This window comes from Siphateles boraxobius, unplaced genomic scaffold, assembly GCF_051911475.1.
Source record: "Siphateles boraxobius isolate OS27281-9 unplaced genomic scaffold, OSU_SipBor_1 46, whole genome shotgun sequence".
Taxonomy (NCBI): Eukaryota; Metazoa; Chordata; class Actinopteri; order Cypriniformes; family Leuciscidae; genus Siphateles; species Siphateles boraxobius.
Window position 1 is genome coordinate 6001604 of NW_027509097.1, and position 12699 is coordinate 6014302.

The 12699-nt window shown below is 43.7% G+C and overlaps 1 protein-coding gene and 1 long non-coding RNA gene across 2 annotated transcripts in view; one reads left to right on the top strand and one right to left on the bottom strand.

Annotated features, from left to right (window-relative positions):
* LOC143709743 (neurotrypsin) overlaps positions 1-12699 on the bottom strand; it is a 50138-nt gene that overhangs the window by 35112 nt on the left and 2327 nt on the right. The gene's annotated exons all lie outside the window — the stretch shown is intronic.
* Positions 7443-7860, top strand: LOC143710255 (uncharacterized). The gene is made up of 2 exons (XR_013194500.1): positions 7443-7689; positions 7728-7860. It is a non-coding gene; the product is annotated as an uncharacterized LOC143710255 (long non-coding RNA).

Sequence of the window (12699 nt, forward strand, 5' to 3'; positions counted from 1 at the left end):
TCCCATGAGAGGATTTATGAATGGCAGTGAAGCAATGTAACTGAGGCTGGTTGGTCATGTGATAGCCTACTGACAACATGGCGAATGTAGTAGGCCTATGTCCAGATTACTTTCATACTACATACACTCATACTATATTGAACGCAAATTAGTCAGCGTGTGTATTAGTCAGCAAGTTTTTAGCGTGTGTATAAAGTAATTAGCTACCTATTCAAAATAAATACCTACTCAAGAAATTATGCCATTTCAGACATAGCCATCAGCACTCATGAATGCCATGTTCCAAAGAGAGCACAAGACAGGTAAAGTGCTGCCATGGCAACCTGCTCGCAGAAAGTATACAAATGACTGAGGGCGGAAATATCCTAATACGGGACAGGCCATCAGTGGTCGTGGGCGGAGCATGAGCAATATGAAATCATTTTGCTCAGAAAATCCAAAGGCTTGATTATTGAGAGTGTTTAGGCTTTTTGATGATAAAAAAATATGGTAGTTTTGTCCACACACTGCAAAGACACATTTATATGCAAACACCATATAAAAGTGAATTTTGCATCCGATTACCCCTTTAAACTTTTTTAGAGAGAATGACAACTTAAATTTAAACTTAGAAAAAGCCTATAGCATGTGTCATTTTACTTGGTTTGCTGTTCACAGAGTAAGGTTGTCACAGAGAGAAGTGTGATTTCTCAGAACATTTATCAGGTACTAGGGACATTTTGTGTGTTAAGAATAACACTTAAGTAACAGCATTTTTAAATAACTACTCCTTCAGGTAAACAGGATGACTGACAAAAATTTGAATTCACCATGCTGACCAGAAGAGAATTAGTCTCTCTCTGCATATTTAGAGTTTTTATGCATGGAGTTTGTGTCCCACTGACGGGGGTTTTAGTCCTAAAACTTGTCGAACCACTTTAACCCTTTGATGCGCAAGCTATGGATACCCCTTCTAATGCGCAACATGGGTCTAAAAAGACCCGTATTCATTTCCTATATTATTTCAGGCATGGCTGAATGTTTCTTTGCTGAATCTTTAAAATATATGTATTTTATCATTTGTTATTCCAGGTATTGATTAAATATCTTGTTTTTGATTTCCACAAATCATTATGTTTATGTTTCCTTTCTTACTTTATAAACAAACACAGTTTTTGTATTTCTACATCAATTTTACATACACGGGTCTAAAATGACCCGTATACATTTCCTATGTTATTTCAGGTGGCTTTGACAGTTACAGATTTTAAAATCAAAAAGGCGGGGAAAAAAGGACCCTAAACTCTTAACACATCGAACCATTTCAGCATAATGGCTTATTCAAGACTATACGGTTCTTAATATAACTTTTAGGCCTATTACATGTAAATAAGCTAGCATTATTTATATTTATATTTATTTATCTAGCATTATTTATCTTTTATCTGTAAGGGGCATTCGGCAACTATTTCAACTTAATAAAACCGTTTAGAAATCATTTGGATGGTTTAATAACCTGTTCTGGTGAGAATGGTGACTTTCCCCGCTCCCCCCAACGTTCCTAGGTGGAAAACCAACCTTGCAACATGGGGACTAACGTCCCGGTAAGTTGGAAACAGGAAGTCTTGTGAGAAGCGAGAACGAGCGAGAAACACAAACTGCATTATGGTAATTCGACATAAACACACACGCCGCCCTCAATGTGTATGATGTATTACCCACCTCGGTAGATATAGCTCCACACGATAAAGTTGGCCGGCTCCGATAATAACAAATGCACATGAGCAGCGGTAGAAAGGGGGAGGAGGGTGCTGCAAGTGAGTTATTTTACAACATTGTTGTGAAATATACGTCCCACAGCTGTAGGGGGAGCTCGTTGAGAAAACATGCGACAACAAAAGGGAAAATCAGCGAAGACATAGCTAGAGTTTAAAGTTTCCCTTTAAAAACCCATCTTTTTTTAGTGTAGCTAACATTAGCTAGCTAGAATAGAAAATGTCAAAAGCTATCTAGCTAATAGTATTGGATATGTTTGTCTTTCTCACAAGTAATTTCTCACTAGGATTTCATGGTCAAGGTAACCATAGCCTAATATTCAAATATTATGTCCAGTTATCTTTTACAAAATATCAAATATTTTCTGTGGTTAAAATAAAATAAGACTTGCATCAAATATACAAAACAGCTGTGTTGAGTTGTGAAATGTGTGGCAGGTTAATAGTATTATGTAATACTATAGTAATAGTATTTATCCAGTAAATATGTTCCTATTTGCAAATATGTGAAAATATCAAAGGTTTCTATATGGGTCATTTTTGACCCATGTATGTAAAATTGAAGTAGAAATACAAAAACTGTGTTTGTATATAAAGTAAGAAAGGAAACATAAATATAAATATTTAATGAATATTTGGAATAACAAATGATAAAATACATATATTTTAAAGATTCAGCAAAGAAACACTCAGCCATGACTGAAATAACATAGGAAATGAATACGGGTCATTTTACACCCATGTATGTAAAATTGATGTAGAAATACAAAAACTGTGTTTGTTTATAAAGTAAGAAAGGAAACAAACACAATGATTTGTGGAAATCAAAAACAAGATATTTAATGAATAACTGTAATAACAAATGATAAAATACATATATTTTAAAGATACAGCAAAGAAAACACTCAGCCATCACTGAAATAACATAGGAAATGAATACGAGTCATTTTAGACCCATGTTGCGCATTAGAAGGGTTGCGATACAAAAACTATTTTTATTCAAAAAGTAAGAAAGTAAAAACAAAAATAAGGATTTGTGATGATCAAAAACAAGTTAATTGTGGAATACCTGGAATACTGAATGATGAAATTTATTTCTTGCAAAGATATAGAAAATTAAAACTCAGTCGGGTCTATTTAGACCCATGTTGTGCATCAAAGGGTTAAGACAATCTCTATTGCTAAAAGTGCTATATAAATAAAGTTAAACTGAATGAAATTAATCTTTAAATAATAACCTCCAGCCAATTTGCTTTATTAAGAGAATATTTGTAGCAGTTTTTTGTTTCTCTCAACAACTGTTTGTTTTGCATGCAACAGTAGAGAGGTGACTATGAGGTCTGAATCTTCAAAAAGAAAAAGACCTGGAGGGATTTGAATAAAATCGGCAGAGGGAACATAATAAACTGCAGCTAAGATTTAGTGGGGAGAAAAATTAAGTCAATTAATCCTTTATGTGGGTTTCGGATGGGAAGAACAGAATATTTTCCTCACAAATAGGCTAATCGTGATTAATGCACCCACTAGTTGAAAAAGTTTATGGATATTTCCAGAAAACGGAACAATTTAGAAAGTTACATCCAAGCATTATTTCACATGGAAACCAAGAAAAACTATTATTCCATGGAAACCATAAAAGTCCAAGAATATTTATGAAATGCATTGATGCAATATATTAGATGAAACAGCCATGCACTCTATAGCATTTATGGGATAGCATGAGTTAAATTACTCTCTATAAAAACAAATAGAGTAGAGCATAATAGATTTAGTTGATTCATGTTTGCTCATAATAATAAAGCTATACAGCTGGGAAGCCCAGCATGAGTGACCTTCTGATACTAGCATGCAAAGTCACCCACGGAGCCTTCGCACCCACACAAGCATGCATACATTACCCTCTCAATCCTCCCCTTCTCCCGCCGCACACATGACCTGATCATTGGCACAGACGTGTTTTACAGTTGTGTTAAATCTTTGTGCCGCAGAGACACCTGCTACATGATGATCTGTGGTTGTAATGGGGGAAACAAGAATTTTACTGGTGCACCACTTTGATGGATACGGTGTTGTCATGGCAACACAATGGTTAAACTGCCAGCAGTACCTCCAACACTCACAGCATATTTAAGGATTTTTAAGAGACAATTGTCTTTGTGCTCACTGGGAAAATTGGGTCAAGAGGGGGGGAGGGGGGTAGAAAGAGAAAGTAATAACCTGAAAGTGGCATTGTATAGAAATGACATTTAAAAGGACAATTTTAAAAGAGATTGAATAGAAAGTACACAACTGGGCAAAACACGAGCTGCATGGTGATGCTCCAGAGTGGTGTCTTCGAAAATCTGGTAATAAATATTATAATAAATGCATCTCTATACCACAGTGAAGCGTCCATGGAGGAAGAGTCATTGTGTGAGGAAACCTTTTTAGCTGCTGGTATTGGTGAGCTACTTCACTGTGAAGTCATTTAATGATTTGGAGTATAAAGAGAATATTGCAGAATGGCTTTGCTTCCCACAATTGAAAAGCTTTCATCTAAAGAGGAATGATCAGATGTTATTTTTTCAACAAGACAATGCTCCTGCCCAAATTGCAAAGACAACCAAGAAGTAGCTTGAGAACAAGTCCATCAGGGTCATGTTTTGTCCTGGTCAGAGTCCAGATTTTAATATTTTGGTCTCACATTAAACTCAAACATAAACTGGGAGACTTTTCAACTATGAAATGTTTGAAGCCATTACCATTGAGTGGAACAACACTGACTCTTTTACCTGTAAAAAGCTGTCTGCAAGTTTACCCACACGGTAAACAAAGGGGAAGGCTATTCTGTGCTAAGTTTCTTTATCTACAATATTTGTGCAATTCTTGCTAATTGACATGGCCCATTTTTGACCCATGTTTTATATTGGCAACAAATACACCAGTGAGTCATAATGCTTTGTAAAGTCTTTCCTTTTTTACACAGCCACACAAAAATCCACATCCCCTCACAGATTTGAGGGTTCTGTCTGTCTGTCATAACTTCTTTACCCAGAGGAATCATCTCTCAGCTCCATTAACCGCCTCAAGCAGCCAATCCACATTCAGTTGGTAAGAAGAACAGAATAAGCCTCTCTTTTTCTTCTTCTGCATATACTGTTAACAGATATTAAAGTAATAGTTCACACAAATATGAATATTTGTTGACAAATCGAGAAAATGGAGAAATTTGTGACCGACGACTGTAATCCCCCTAAAATAAAATAAAAATCAACATAAAAGTGGTATATATGACACAAGCACTTTATTCCAAGACATGCACTTACTGTATATGTACATAATTGAGCCTTACTTGTCATTTTTGAAGCTTGACAGCCTATGGTCACCAACCACTTTCATTGTAAAGTAAAGAGTAGCATTAATATTCTGCTGAATATTCCACAGAAGAAAGAAATATGAGTTTGGAGCAAGATTCTATTTGTTAATGTCATATTAGTTAACATGAACTAACAATGAAAAATACTTCTAAGGCATGTATTCATTTCAGTTAAAGGTGCAGTGTGTGACTTTTAGCGACATCTAGCGGTTCGGTTGCGAGTTTACACTAAGGGCTCAGCCCACCGCTCACCCCTCCCTTTCGAAGAAGCAACGGTGGCTAAAACGGGACAAACATCGTCGTCTGAGACGGCAGAGAATAGCCAGAGTAAACCAAGTTTCTGTACCACAGTCCATTATAAACCACATCATGGATAAAGTTTACAAAGCCATTTTCAGGTGAGGATCAAGGGTCTTAATACGTAATATAATAATAGTAATTAGTTGATTGTCTCACGAACGTAACCAGCACATTTCTCCCCACATAGCAAACCCATAATACAGCAAGGGAGAAGAACCACATGAAACTATGCAACTATATATTTTTTCTAACAGGGTAGTAAAAGTTTAGCTGGCTAATAGGAGCTGTTAGTGTGGCTTAGCTGGTTAAAGCAGTAAGCCTTGTTTATACTGGACGCGTCCGCGATTGTAACAGCGCGCGCACCTCCGCATCCCCTAGACACCATTTACTACACACAATAGGCTTTTTTTCTCTGATTTTGGAAACTCGATCGACTTAAAATGCTTCCAAGATCGACGGGTTGGTGATTCCTGTAACTGTTTTACGGTCAATGACAAGAGTACTAATCAGCTGTCTCACGAACGTAACCAGCACATTTATCCCCACATAGCAAAGCCATAACACAGCAAGGGAGAAGAATAAAGTTACATGAAACAATCCAACTACATATTTTACACCACTGACAAGGGAAAAGTCACTACTCACGGTGTTTATGGCTAGCTTCTAGCTTTCTGCGGCTTCTCTTTCAAGGTAGTGACGAAACGCGCTCTGTAACGCTGTTTGTTCGCGTTCGGCTACGGTAGAAACATGACGTCACAATATGTCGACCTTCATAGAAGCGGATTCCCGCGCCTATCTAGATATAAATGCCTCATTCTAAGGTAATAAAAACATTACGGTTTATTAAGTAAGTTCTTTATACACCACTGAACACATAGTTATGGATGTCATATTGCATTTCTGTTAATAGATACTCAAAATTTTTACACATTGCACCTTTAATGTTCATTTCAACATTAACATCTGTTAATGTTATGGACTTGAGTTATAACCTGAATAAACAATAAGTATTTATATTTTATTAACTCTATAAATCTTACAGTGTCATATTTCTAAGGCCTCTAAATTATTAGCATGATTAAAACTTTGGTCATGATTGATTTTGTCTGATTGATTTTAGCAAGTATAAAGGCTTTTAGTATAATTGTGTATAACTGAAAAAATATCCACCTTCGGGTTGTTTACTATTTTTTATAAAGTAAATGTAAGAATACATGTTATATTTTTAGTAATATTACAAGATGAAAAATCAAAAGAATTTTTTTTTTAAATGCCAGTATTAAACCTGAGGATATTTGGGAACCTTTACGTCCCATCATTGCATTGCATTGCATTACATAAATTTGTTCCACACAATACAAATTACAAAGGTTTGATCATAAAACTGAGCCTTTAAATATACTCTGAATATAACATTATTTGGAAATAAAGAGTGAGAACTATTCTACTATAATATTATAAATATCTTGTCAATTTTACATTACAAGCTATCAGAATTTCATTGCATACATTGGCCATGTAATTATCAGCAAAATTGCATTCCTTGGGCCAATAAATAAAATTGTTGACAAAGGTTTGCTAAATAATGTTTCAAACGTGCTGCTCATTGTTAGTTAAAGTGTTACTTGTTGATTAAATGACAACAAAACTTTCCTTTAAAGCAGTAATTACAGCCAATGAGTACTGGATATTTGTATCAATAATTTGGCTTATGTCTGAAATATTATGTTATGCACCAGTTCCCTTTCGAAGGGAACTCAACAATACGTCAACGACGCTATGGGGGGAACGCCTCAGGCGTGACAGGTGTCTGAAATCACTATCAAATCACGTCAATCATATTGACCGGCGACAGCCCGTGAATCATTAGCGTGAATGATTAACGTGCGACCTGGAAGTATAAAAGGGCGCCTTGCAAACATGACAAATCATCTCATCGTCTTCAGGGACTGTCTGTTTGAAAACGCTATTCAATGAAACGGTAAGAAAATTAAATGTACAGCACACGAGTGTGCTTTTCTTGCCTGGGAGAAGAGCGCGCACGGGAGATTCTCGAGGGAATCCTCTGTGTGAACTGTGAGCGTTTTTCTCTTAAAACGCTCGCTCTCGTCTGGCCCTCTTCTCGAGTGAAGGGGGTTCAACGTCTGGTTCTCATGGTCCCGCTCGTGCCGAGGCAGAGCGGCGACTTGCATCATGGGCTTCCAGATAGAGCTCGTCGATCATCTTGAGAGTGCTGTAAACCTCTCAGATGATTCGACGGCTGACGAGGGCGAACTGCAGGTCGATGACGAGGATTTTTCACCGACGGTTTCCTGCAGTTGCTGCTCTTCAGGACGAGCAGGAGATGGCTGAGGAGGTTTATAATCAGGTAGATCCTGAACCCTCTCAGCCACCCTGCCCCGTGTATGCAGGTCTGGTGGATGTTGTGGAGCGCGCCGCCAACAGGCTGTAGCTGCCATGGCGACGCGCTAGAGGAGAGACCGCTCGCGGTAGGCTCGGCGATCGGTTTCTCCCCGGCCATACACCACCAGCTCAGGTGAGCCTTCCATTCCTTCCTGATCTTCACACGGAGATCGAGAGGGCATGGAAGAGCCCATGCTCTGCCCGTATTCACTGACATCAGCGGGTTAATTTCGCTGATGTTGATGGGATCGCAGAGCATGGGTATGTGTCGATGCCGCCCATTTGACGAGTCGTTTGCAAACTATCTCGTGTCTGGGCAGGCGTCGACACTGAGAGCTCCAACTCTGCCATCCAAACCGCTAAAGACAACAGCGCGTTTGAATGGCAGAGCATACACGGCAGCAGTTCAGGCTGGTGCTTCCCTGCACACCATGGCGGTGCTGCAGGCATACCGGGCCGACCTGCTGCAGGATCTCGACCAGGGGGCAGGGTTGTCCCCTAAGGCAGTTACTGAGCCGCGCCGAACCACGGCTCTTGCGCTCCGGGCCACCAAACAAACTGCTGCCACGATCAGTCGGTCGATGGCGGCGATGGTGGCCACGGAGAGACAGCTTTGGTTAAACCTGGCCGACGTTGAGGAGAAAGAGAAGGCCTTTCTCCTCGATTCGTCGGTTTCGCCCTCTGAACTCTTTGGCCCCGCCGTGGAGGCGGGGCTTGGGAAGTTCAGGGAGGCGAAGGCACGCTCAGCTGCTTTTAGGAAAAAACCTACATACCGCTGAGATCCGGTTCCACGCCCAGGCAGGCGGGAGGGCCTGGCCCTTCACGATCTGAGGACCGTAGACAGGGCCAGAGAGCCAGTGTCGCCTCTCGTGCGCCCCCTCTGTGGAGGAACAGGGCGCAGGAAAGGCGTGACTCCCGCTAGAAGAGGGATCTGAGGGAGGTTATCCAGCACAAGCGCATACAGCGTCGCTGATGGATAATCTCCCCGGAGGGCTTCATTAAAAAGAGAATCCAGCCCTCTCCTCTCTTCTGACTCCCCAGACGTTCATTACATCAGGCCTGGCGCTGGGCCTATGATAAGAACGATGTTCCAATGGCCCGCCTAGGCTTGGTTAGTAGAAACGCCTCTTTCAGGCATGTAAAGTGGGGGACCCCAGGTTCATAAAGAACTATCTGGCGAGTCTTCACTCCGCACGCCGCAGGTGAGCTGTCTGGTCTTTTCAAGAGTAAATTTTTGTGAATAAAAATTCCGAAATGTATCTCTCTACAGACCTCGTTCCCTGTATAGAGTCATGGGGTCATGTCAAGGTAATAAGGTAAGAGAACTTTATTGGATTATCAGGGCCCTGAAGTTCCCCGTTAGGTGGCCAGAACGGTAACTGTGTTAGCCTTCGGGCTGCTAGCCACCTCAGGGTAGAGTGGTTGGTCTCTCTCTTTAAATTGTTTTACTTAGAGTGTTGACTGACGCTAGAGCTTCAGATAGATCTTATGTCCGGCCCACAGGTCCGTTTGACTTCTTCCTGAGTATGTCGCCCCTTGAGCTCTGTTTGGGTTTTCATTAGGCTGAGCGACTCTGCAGCCCTTTGTATGGAATAATACAGACTATATTCTTTAGTAAGGCTGTGGCTCCTCCGAGCCCTCAGATAGATCTATGCTTGCAGGCTGGCCCTTACCAGGGCCGCCTCTGTAGCTGGCCTAGGCTGTGCCAGGGATAATAGAGGCGCTCTCCTAAAAATTTTAGCATTTCTTCCTCTGACCCTTCACTGTGTGAATGTTGGTTTCTAGCATCCCTGTATAAACAGCCTCCTCCCGTGGGAGTCGTTAGGCCAAGGCCCGCCCCCTTCTCTGCATTCTGGGGTGACTAGAGTAATGCAGCGTGGTGCTGAGGATGGTTTGTAAGGACATGGTAGGCCTCAACAGGCCTCCGTGGTATATATGTCTTTATTGAGCAGGGTTAGGCCGTCTTTCGCTTCACGAAGAAGACTGGGTTTCCTGCCCGACCCTGCCATGCAGAACTGGCCTACGGATTTAGGCCGCCAGTTTAGGCTTCACTCACCTCGCTGAGCTACTGCTCGAGCGCTAGGTTATAGGTGGTTGGCTTTCATTCAAGCCCCACTCCCCTAGGTTGGGCACAGATACATTTCTGTCACCCCTAGAGCCGCTGGCAGGCCCGCACCCTGGTAACCTCAGGGTGAGGTGTGAGTTTTCCCCTGTGATACAGGGTAGGTCTGAGCACTTCACTCCCAGTTCTGTTTTATCCCACCTCGCACCACTATGGCTCGGGTCGAGTATGAAGTAAGCTTCACTTCTTCTTTGGTCGAAGTACGCTCCCCTGAAGCCAGAGCATTGCCCTGAGCTGACGCCCATGCATAGATGGTAGGCCCCTGGCTAACTGGGGCCTCCGTTGAGGCAGAGTGGCGTATGTTGTACTCCCCTTGTTTTAAGGGTGCTAGCTTTCTTGCGGAGTACACTGCCATGGGCAATGTGATTAGGCACCAGGATGCTGTAGGCGCTGTGTAAACAGTTTTTCTGCCAACGAAGGCTGCGCCATTAGGTAGTAGGCCTCAGCAGGCCTCCTTGATTGGACAGCCCCCCAGAGGGCACTGTAGGCCAGCTCACTTTACGTGGTTGGCCTTGGTGGTTCGGGCAGTTGACTCACTGATGGGTAGTAGGCCTTAAACAGGCCTCCTCGGAGGTGAGTCCCAACATTGTGGGACATACCTTATAGCGCTACTGGAAGCCCATTAGTGAATTATGCTGTGTAGTATGGTTTCCAACAGTGTACTTTATGGCAGAATATGACTTGCTATTAGCTAGTAGGCCCGACCAGGCCTCCCTGATAGGCGAGTCCCCAGCTGGCTGGCCTTAGCAGGCCACCTTATACTTTCACCCGGACTCAGAGCTCAAAGCTACCAGTGGTTATCAGGTAGTAGGCCACTCAGGCCTCCCTGAAGGTGAATTCCCACTTAAGATGGTTATCGGGTAGTAGGCCTCACCCGGCCGCCCTGAAGGCGAATTCCCACTTACGTTGGCTATCAGGTAGTAGGCCTCTCTGGGCCTCCCTGAATGTGAGCTCCCAAATATTGTGGCTGTCAGGTAGCAGGCCGCTCTGGGCCTCCCTGGATGTGGGCTCCCAAATATTTTGGCTGTCAGGTAGTAGGCCTCACCAGGCCTCCCTGAAGGTGAGTTCCCCACATGCTGTGATTATCAGGTAGTAGGCTCCTCCAGGCCTCCTTGAATGAGAACGGTCAGGTAGTAGGCCTCACCAGGCCTCCCTGAAGGTGAGTTCCCACAGATAGTGGTGACCAGGTAGTAGGCCTCACCAGGCCTCCCTGAAGGTGAGCTCCCCACATACTGTGGTTGTAAGGTAGCAGGCCTCACCGGGCCTCCCTGAAGGAGGAGTTCCCACGTACTGTGGTTATCAGGTAGTAGGCCTCTCTTGGCCTCTCTGAAGGTGAGCATCTCACATACTGGGGTTATCAGGTAGTAGGCTCCTCCAGGCCTCCTTGATTGAGAACAGTCAGGTAGTAGGCCTCACCAGGCCTCCCTGAAGGTGAGTTCCCACAGTTTGTGGTTACCAGGTAGTAGGCCTCTCCAGGCCTCCCTGAAGGTGAGCTCCCCACATACTGTGGTCGTAGGGTAGCAGGCCTCACCGGGCCTCCCTGAAGGTGAGTTCCCACGTACTGTGGTTATCAGGTAGTAGGCCTCACGTGCCTCCCTAAAGGATCAGGTAGTAGGCCTCTCCGGGCCTCCCTGTAACGCTCCCTAGTGGTGCTGGGTTTATGAAGCTAGTGGTCTCTTGCTATCAGTTTCAGCTAGCCTTAATAGGCAGCTGCTGAAGGCGAGCTTGCGCCCTGGCTCGCTAAAGTGTTCATTCTCTGCTAAAGGTTCCCTCCCGGAACCTTTTCTGCCTACAGCCTGGTTTGCCTACCAGGCAGACCTTGTGCTCCCCTCACGAGGGTCTCTATGAGCATGCGGCTTCCTGAGTCTGGTCAGACGGTCGTAGGCCTCTCGTGAGGCCTCCCAGTCAGATCAGCCCTTAGGCCTTCACAGGCCTCCTCAGTGTTTTGAAACACAGACACTGGGTTGATCCGTGGATCGAGTAGAGAAACTCCCCTGGCTAGCAAGGGTCGGAAAGCACTATGCTGAGTCATACTCTCCGGGATATCCCGTCTCTGAGATCCGGGCCGAGTGGTTCACTGCCAGCTTCGCAGTCCCTCGGGTTGGATGCCTTACTTAAGGCATTTGTCCAGAGGCTCTGTCTTCAGACAGACAGGATTTGGCCTGACGAAGTGTCTATGTACTGGCGCCAGGTCAGGCCGTCCTGGTGGCATTTCGGGGTGAGTACGTTCCCCTGAATAGTGACTGGCTGGGGTTCCCTTGGGTTCCCTAGCCACATTCCCTAGAAGGGACCCCTTCTAATTGGAAGCTGAGGTTCCAGGCCCGGAGCCGGCCCAGGTAGACCTTTCATTTAACCATGTTTATGAAGGTTTTTCTGTGAGGCTGTAGCTTGGGCTATGACCGTAGGGAATGCTGTCACTGACAGCCCAGTGTGACCTGAGGGTGAGTGGTTCTAGCGTTTCATTTGAAGTTGCTGGTTCTGACAGTTGTCACTGCCACTTGGCATGCACTCCCCTTAGCATGGCGGCGTTGGTATATCGTTCCCCATAGCGTCGTTGACGTATTGTTGAGTTCCCTTCGAAAGGGAACGTCTCAGGTTACGACTGTAACCTATGTTCCCTGAGAACAGGGAACGAGACAATACGTCTCCCTGCCATGCCGCGGTGCTTGCCTACCGTACAGTCCCTTCAGACGATAAGGTGATTTGTCATGTTTGCAAGGCGCCCTTTTATACTTCCAGGTCGCACGTTAATCATTCACGCTAAT